Raw genomic sequence first — 8,535 nt, 5'->3', positions numbered from 1 at the left:
GTGAGGCTGATAAATTGGTAACTGCCTATGGGTGAGGCTGATAAATTGGTAACTGCCTATGTTGCTGCCTATGGGTGAGGCTGATAAATTGCTTCCTGTCTAGAATATCACATTGTAGATTTTAAGATATTGTTGGTAACTGTTAAAATCAAACATAAATTGGATCCTGCTTACATTTCTGACCAAATCACACCAAAACCCCCTCTGAGAAATCTCGAGCTACAATGGGAATCTCATCATGGTTCCTCCCATGATAATGAGCAAAATCTGACGATAAAGCATTCTGCAGATGTACTCTTTTTTATTTATTTTTTTCATATTGTACGTACTAACATCAGCGGGAGTGCCCATCTCGGCCTACCTTCAGTGGGTAATTGAAGGTAATGATATTTACACAAAGTGATCACTTTTTTTCTTTGACACACTGTACACTTGAAAATTATTTTGAGGACATACTATAACCGTATTTTGCCTTGCTTGACAACACTTCAAAGCTTTTGTGATGTAAAACGCCAAGTGATCAATTTTGAAGTTTTTGTCATATATATATATATATATATATATATATATATATATATATATATATATATATATATATATATATATATATATATATATTCAGAGAGTTTAAATGAAGTCCAGAACCCGTCTGGGACCAGAGAGTGCTTCAAAAAACTCTTGCCCCATTTTAATCTCGGAACTCCGAAGCGTGACAAGGTCAAGGAGCACATGGGGCCATTTTCGAGCCTGGGGCCTGGTGGGGCATGGCTACGGCATGGGACGACAGCTGTGTACCAACGGGGGAGCTTGTAAATGGCAACAGCCTTGTTCGATCCAAATTTTAGCTCCTCCCTTGCTCGGGGGCTCATAAAAGGAGCAATTCAGCTTTCATTCAGAGCATATTTCACCAGACTTTCATTTCATATCGAAATTTCATATTTCATCAGAGCATATTTCAACGCAGGCAGACTTCAGCAGACTGGACAAGCTTCACTTTTCAAAGTAGCCGGACAGGAGCTCTCCAGTGCTGAGAAAATAACGGTACAAGTTAGCGCGGCCAAGCGAGGAATCAGAGCGGAGCGGAGCAAGTGACTACCAGAAACCAACCCTCCCCATTTCATCATTGCTTAGTTCTGTTGCATCCAGCAGCCAACCATTACACATACAGACTCTTACGCAATTACATTAAGGTCTTTCTCTTTCACATCTTTCTCTCCCATCTATGTCTCATCTACTGTGGATGCACAAAGAACAATCAGTGTGGGCAAGTCCCAAACAACCGTTCTTTTCAGAGTGAACCTTACTGATTTTCACCTCTCACACCACACCGCATGACATGCTGCTCTACACTCACACCTCTCACTCCCACACCATAGACACCTTCAGTTTTCTTCTCTCCTTCCCCTTTCCTAAGTGTTTGGGTTGCACCGGTTTGCCGACCACACCAGGTATTAAGTGGTCGCTAATCTTCAGCTGCCTCTTATCTCTCTAGGCTATCTCTAATTTTCCTTCCGTGTGTGTGTGTGTGTGTGTGTGTGTGTGTGTGTGTGTGTGTGTGTGTCTGTGTGTGTGATGGTGCCTGTCATTACGTAAGTTAAGATTGCCTAAGTTTATTCGGGGTAACTTTGCACTGTGTCCTCTTTTGTGAATATTGTATTTCTTTTGCCACACCCACAAATTCCTTGCTTTCCCCTGCTGTACATTTACAAATAAATCCCATACTGTACCACTTAACTTTCCTTGCTTGTTAAAATAAATGTGCCTATTCTAAATGTACCCAGCTTGTTTTTGTATTTTCCTCCGTTGGTCGAGCATGGTCCGCACTTAGCATAGCCGGGAAGTTATCCCCCAAAATCTGCTTATTAGCCGGTGTGGACTTGGAAGCTCTGCTCAGCTGCACCTGGTACGGTAGGTAACACAAGTAGTTATATTTGTACAGCCTCATCACTACAAAGCTTTATACTTGCTTTGTCTCAATATTTCCTTTTCTTCCCTTTTCTGTCTGTAAAAAGTGCTTTGAGATTTTACTTCCACAAAGGAAAAGTGCTGTGTAATAAACAAATTTATTGGTACAATATGCAATACTTGATTTATCACATTTTAATTCGAGAAGTGGTGTGTATTTGTTTGTTTTACTTCTGTGCACTCCTGAACTGCGAGAGACAATACACAATGAGTTGAAAACTGGTTGTTGTAGTTGTTCTCAGAGTGTCCAGGCGAAGCTTTTAGCCAGAAAAAACAGTCCTGGGGGTTCAAGGTAGGGGGAGAGAGGAGATTGGGACCATACTCTGTGCAGAGCGTCGGTGCTGCTTAAGCAGTCTCCTTGGCTGTTAGGCACAATCCTGGATGGGTTGCCATTCCGACACAGGATACCAGCAAGCTGGCACTCATTTTGCCGACCGCGGAAGGATGAGAGGTCGAGTTAACCCCACCTGGTATTAATTCAACAGCTGAGCGGGATTTGAACTCAGGACCCAAGGATCCAAAGCCCGCCACCCTAACCATTAAGCCAACACCAGGCATGTGGGAGGGGGGAAGACCCCAATTATCTCAAAGAAAATATGTATGGCATAACTCTTCTCCCGATGGGAGGGGTATTACAAGTCGTAATAAAACCACAATTGTGTGGGAATTATCCCGTCCTTATTTCTAGAAGACAAATGGGTTCTTTGCTACTGAATTATAATTTCAAAATTTCAAGAAGAGTGGCCATTCAATCTAATTTGAAATAGTCATACTTTTTCTTCGTGTAAATTCAGTTTAGTATCCCGTTTTTCACCTGATTCTCTATATTATTAATTATTAGCTCACCTGGACTTTAGGCCGGTGAGCTTATGTGATCGAGCAGTGTCCATAAGTTAGTGAGTGTGAGTTAGCGAGTGAGTCGGTCAATCCATAAACACTTCAGTCATTATCGCTTGAACCAAACACGCGATTTTGATGAAACTTGGCCACAAGTTTCATAGCTGACGTATAATGAAGGTTTATTGACCGCATCAAAATCTGCGCTCATTGAGGGGGTCTATAGCGGTTTTTTTGACCCCCCCTCCCAAAATAAGTATTTGCTCTCTTCTCCGAAAATTACAAACACAATTTTGATGAAACTTGGCCACAACCTTCATCACCTGAGACATACAAAAGTTTGTTCGCGGCATAAAAGATCAGCATTTAATGGGATTTGCGGGGTGGGGGGGAGGGGTTTGAGCCCCCCCCCAAATATGTATTTGCTCTCTTCTTTAAAACTGCACACACTATGTCAATGAAACTTGACCACAACCTTCATCACACGTGATGTACCAAAATATTTTCGCAGCATTAAAAAATATCATGGTCTAAGGGGGTTATTGGGGGAGATTGAGTGACTGTTGCTCCTGATCCAGATGAGCTTCAGGACATGTGGTCTTATTTTTGTACTGCAGCCAAAGCCACAAAAATGTAGTGCAGCCACATTACTGCTTTGTTTCTTTTTTATGCTTATAGTCGAAACCTTGACATGAAATTGGATGTGGACGGGTTGAGACGTGCATTGTGTTCCAGCACAAGCTCTACAAACTTCAACAGAAACAAACACACAGCATGCTTATTTGCAAGGTCCAACACAGTCCCACTGAGAAACTCGGTGAGCAAGTAATAAATAGACGACTAGAATGTCACATACCTGCACCAGGCTGAACAGTTTACACTTTGTATCTCACCGATAGGCTGGATCTCCATCTGGACCTTATCCAAAATCTGTTCAGCTTGTTCTTGTCACACATGCAACCTGTCCACCAAGTTTTGGCTGACTCCATCCATAACTTTTTGAGATATCCTGCTCACACACAGACAAACAGGGGTGAAAACAAAACCCCCAATCATATTCAGTGGCGGAAGTAACTACTTTCTGACTTGACTTGACTTTCTGACATCAGTGAATCGGGATGCCCTCTGGGGGATTCTTGGCCTTCGTGGGGTGCAACCAAAACTGATCGATCTGATGTCTGATCTCAACTCTGGTACTGAGAGTGCTGTGATATGTCGTGGTACCATCTCTGACTTATTTCCAGTTGTTACTGGAGTTTGTCCAGGGTGTGTACTAGCTAGCCCCCACACTTTTCAGCACTTGTATGGACTGGATTCGAGGGAGGATGTCGGATAGATCAAGCTGCGGTGCATCGTTTGGGAATGTCAAGATCTCTGACCTTGATTTCGCAGATGATGCAGTCATCTTTGCGGAGACTTTAGGTATCCTTTTTGGGGCCCTCGAGGTGCTGAATGAGGAGTCAGAGCAACTGGGATTACGGGTTTCCTGAGTCAAAACTAAGATCCAGGCTTTCAATGACATCTTGGATGATGCTTTCCTGTCTGTGCCTGTTTGTGGTGAGGATGTTGAGATCGTAGAGAGATTCACTTACCTCGGCAGTGATATTCCTGTCTCTCTGCTGGCTGTGAGTCAGAAGTCAACAGACGTTTGGGTCGAGCCTGGGGAGTCATGAATTCACTGGATCATGGGGTGTGGCGCTGCTGGTACCTGTGCGGGAGGACGAAAGTCCGAGTCTTCAGGTCCTTTGTGCTTCCAGTCTTGCTCTATGGATGTGAGACTTGGACTCTGACCAAGGATCTGAGACGGAGACAATTCCTTTGGTACCAGATCTCTTCGGAGAATCCTTGGCTATCGCTGGTCGAACTTTGTGTCCAACGAGCGGTTGCTGAGAGAGACTCAAATGAGATTTGTTACCTGCATAGTCCGTGAGCGTCAGCTGCGGCTGTATGGACATGTGGCTCGTTTTCCCGACGCTGATCCTGCTCACCAGATTCTCTCAGCGAAGGATTCTCTTGAGTGGAGGAGGCCAATGGGCCGACCACGTGCCTCGTGGTTGCAGCAGGTTGATTGGCATCTCAAGGAGATTGGGATGGGCCAGGCAGCTGCCTGGGGGATGGCCAGACGGAGGCCCCGAGAGTACCGGCGGAAAGTGGACGCAGCGACGCGCTGTTCTGGTGCATGCTCCCATACCTGACCTGACAGTCACAAATGGCATTCTGCACAAAGTTGGCTGGGTGCACTGGTGCGTTGTTGTGAAATCGGAGCACAACTTTGGCGAACATCCCCAAACTCCCTTGGACTTTGTACGTTGAAGTCCTGCTGCAAATTTGGCATTAGGCTCACATAATATTCTGCTGGGATTGTAGTTTCGTAAAGTTTATTGTCAATCAACAGGATTCTCTTTGCATCCCAGAAAAATTGAGACCGTGTCTTGCCAGCTCTTGATTGGGTGCAAATTTTCTTGGGTGGTGGTGATCTCTTTGTGCTTATATTTATTGGGCTCCAATTTACTTTCAGGATCCCAGTGCTGAAGTCACATTTTGTCACCATGTATTAGATGAGCAATGAAGTTGGCTGTTCATAAGAAATAGAGATGGCATCAACAGTTTGAGAAGCTCATGATGCAATACTCGTCCGTGCTGCCCACCATGATCCCTGATGTTTCAGTGGAACCGTTTTGCTGAGACCTTGGACCAAGTGTTCATGAGACCCAAGTGTTCATGGATAAATGCTGCCATGAGAAATTCCAAATTGGATATTTTGGTGACCTCAAAGCGACGACCCTTTAAGATTACGATTAATGCCTCGTCCTGGGCAACAGTTTGTGGGTCGTCTCATCTGCCAGACATCCTGAACTGAGGACATCTTCAACGGACTCACGTCCACACTTCAGCTGCCCATTTGGTAACTGCAAAATATGAGGATGCACCTTTGCTATACATTTGCTACCATATATTCATGGAATTTATTTGTCGGTGCACCGTCTTTGCATGAAATCTGATGACATCTACATGCTTAATTCAAGTAAGATCTGGAATTGTCTGATGTTGCAAACCTCTGGATTATACTCTGAATCAATAAATAACGTGAGATTCATGAAATGAATGCATATAAGAACCAATGCTTGCAAGTTTGTAAAGAACAGAATACTGTGCCTCTGGCTGCCAACTAATACGTAGTTCCTCGGAAGCTTTTGAATACCCCTCGTTTATTTGCAAATTCTATTCTTTAGATTTTTAGCCATAATTCGTGATGATGATGATGATTATGATGATTCATTATTACTAGAAGCACCTGCTCCCAATGAGAGCAGCCGGGGGGGGGGGGGGGGTTGTATTATTAACCTTATTAAAAGTGTAATTCAAAATACTTCTCATTGTGTAATTAAAAACACCTCACAGCACTGTTAAACGTGGGGACAGGAATACTTTGCTGTAAAATGTGGGTACTTGAAATATTCTCTCCCACCTGCAGCGGCGCTACATGATACACATTTACAATTTGCACCCCCCCACCCCACCCCCCCCCACCCCAAGACAACCAGCAAAGACAAAAACACCCCTATGCACTAATTTGGGTCAGGCTGATCCTATATAGCAAGTGTGGATGTAATCGGCCCAGAACTGCAGGAGGATTAGCACGACAAACAAACACACACAAACACACACAAACACACCCCAGTCCATGAATTATGGTAAGGATTATTATTTCATTTTTAAGAGTGGTTAGGGTCTTGGGTTGGCTGAACTGACTGAGCTTCTGTATTGTTGTCTGATAACTTCAGGTTCAAATCTCAACTCTACCACGAAGGGAGTGGCAAACTTCCTCGTCTATTCAATTGCTCAGGAAGCTGCTTCGGCAGCATTATCCTCACAGGATCATCCTTTGACCAACCATCGGGCAGATATTCAATGATGATCGATTTCATATCTCGAAGAATGAAACACAGTGACCCTTTATGCAATTTGGCAATCTGTTCCTGCATCTGTGACTTCATAACAAGAGCAAGCAATCAGATCACCTGCTATTAAATGAATATAATTTCAACACCTTCTTTGGCTAGCTATTCTCCTTCATTGCTTAATCCATTTATTGCACACAGAAGAAATAAGAACAAAATATTGGAAGTGGTACCCTTACTGTTTTCAATAGAAATAAAGGACGCAAGGAACAGGGTAATTGACTGCACTCACACCCATTATAAATAATGGATTTGATTTAGAGTTAGTCACATGAGACATGGGTTAACAACGGACCATGAAGCAGTGAATTAGCATATCGATGAGTGTGGGTCATTTCTGATATCCATTGTCCGTTGTAGCATTTCCAATGTGACGATTCCCACTTGTGGCAATCAAAACTCACATTCCAATATACATAGGCTTCTTATCCTTTCTTATTTTCTCCTAAGTACTAAAAAAAATAGCTAAACCTTGAAATTGGGAATATGAGGCAAGGTGTTAATTGAAAGTGTCAAAGTGCTAAATATTGAAAACAGTAGTTCATGTATAAAACATCCCAAAATGATAAGCCCGTCCATGTCCACTTTGTGCTCAAACTAAACTTGATGAAAACAGCCCAAACTCAAAGGGAAATCGGTGGAGCACATACTTCCGTCGTGTAATGTCTGATACATGAGAACGTATCGGGCATAATCAATATATTTTTGAAATATCAGGCTATGTATCGTTTTTGGCCCAATCTCTCAATGGTGAAGATTCACATTTAAATTAAATAATTATCACATCCAGATTCGGATTCGGATCTTCATCAAAATCCAATCAATTCGTCCATGCCTCACACCCATCCTGTCCACCAAGTTTCGCCTGAATCCGTCCACAACTTTTTGAGATATCCTGCACACAGACAGACAAACAGACAAACAAATGAAAATCACCCATAAAGTGACAACTTGGCAAAACAGCACAGAGTAGAATGGCACTCGGTAGAGCACACACCTCTGTCAGGTGGAACAGTTCAGTTTTGTATCCCACTGATGGGCTGGATCCGAACCAAAATCCATTCCGCTTGTTATTGTCACCTATTCAACTCATCCACCTTGTTTTGTCATAACTCGTCCACAACTTTTTGAGAAATAGTGATATATTTCGTTTTTGGCCCGATCTATCAATTTTACAAATTAGGCCTGTGTTGACCTTTTTCATATTGAAATTAATGGGTAGTTAAATTCAGTGACCTGACATGAAAATGCTCTTCAAATTTCAAGTCAATCAGATGAAAATTGAGGATTTTAGAAAATTTGGCCCAAATTGGCCTTTCGGCCTATTTTGACCTTTTGGCCTATGTTTACCTCAAAATTAATAGGTGGTTGAATTCAGTGACCTGATATGTAAATGATTTTCAAATCTCAACTGAATCGGATGAAAATTGAGGATTTTATAAATACCACCTTAGTTGTTGATCTTGGGACTATGTTGACCTTTTGGTCTATGTTGTCCTCAAAAATAATTGGCTGGTTTAATTCAGTGACATGACATATAAATCCTCTTCAAATTTCAAGTCAATCGGATGAAAATTGAGGATTTTGAAAATACCACCTTAGTTGTTGACCTTGGTTCTTTGTTAACCTTTTGGTCTATGTTGACCTCAAAAATAATTGGCTGGTTGAATTCATTGACATGAAGTATAAATCCTCTTCAAATTATTTCAAGTCAATCAGATGAAAATTGAGGATTTTAGAAAACTCATCTTAGTTGTTGACCTTTGGCCTA

General features: G+C 42.4%; 1 long non-coding RNA gene across 1 annotated transcript; it reads left to right on the top strand.

Annotated features, from left to right (window-relative positions):
* Window positions 1–722: 722 nt before the first annotated feature.
* On the top strand, window positions 723–6,897 carry LOC147022290 (uncharacterized). The gene is made up of 3 exons (XR_015061174.1): window positions 723–1,908; window positions 5,321–5,707; window positions 6,588–6,897. It is a non-coding gene; the product is annotated as an uncharacterized LOC147022290 (long non-coding RNA).
* Window positions 6,898–8,535: the final 1,638 nt, after the last annotated feature.

This window comes from Eptatretus burgeri, chromosome 8, assembly GCF_056783735.1.
Source record: "Eptatretus burgeri isolate ZD-2024b chromosome 8, Ebu_testis_v1, whole genome shotgun sequence".
Classification (NCBI taxonomy): Eukaryota; Metazoa; Chordata; class Myxini; order Myxiniformes; family Myxinidae; genus Eptatretus; species Eptatretus burgeri.
The sequence above is the reverse complement of the archived record's forward strand: the minus strand, read 5'-3'. Positions and strand labels throughout refer to the sequence as shown.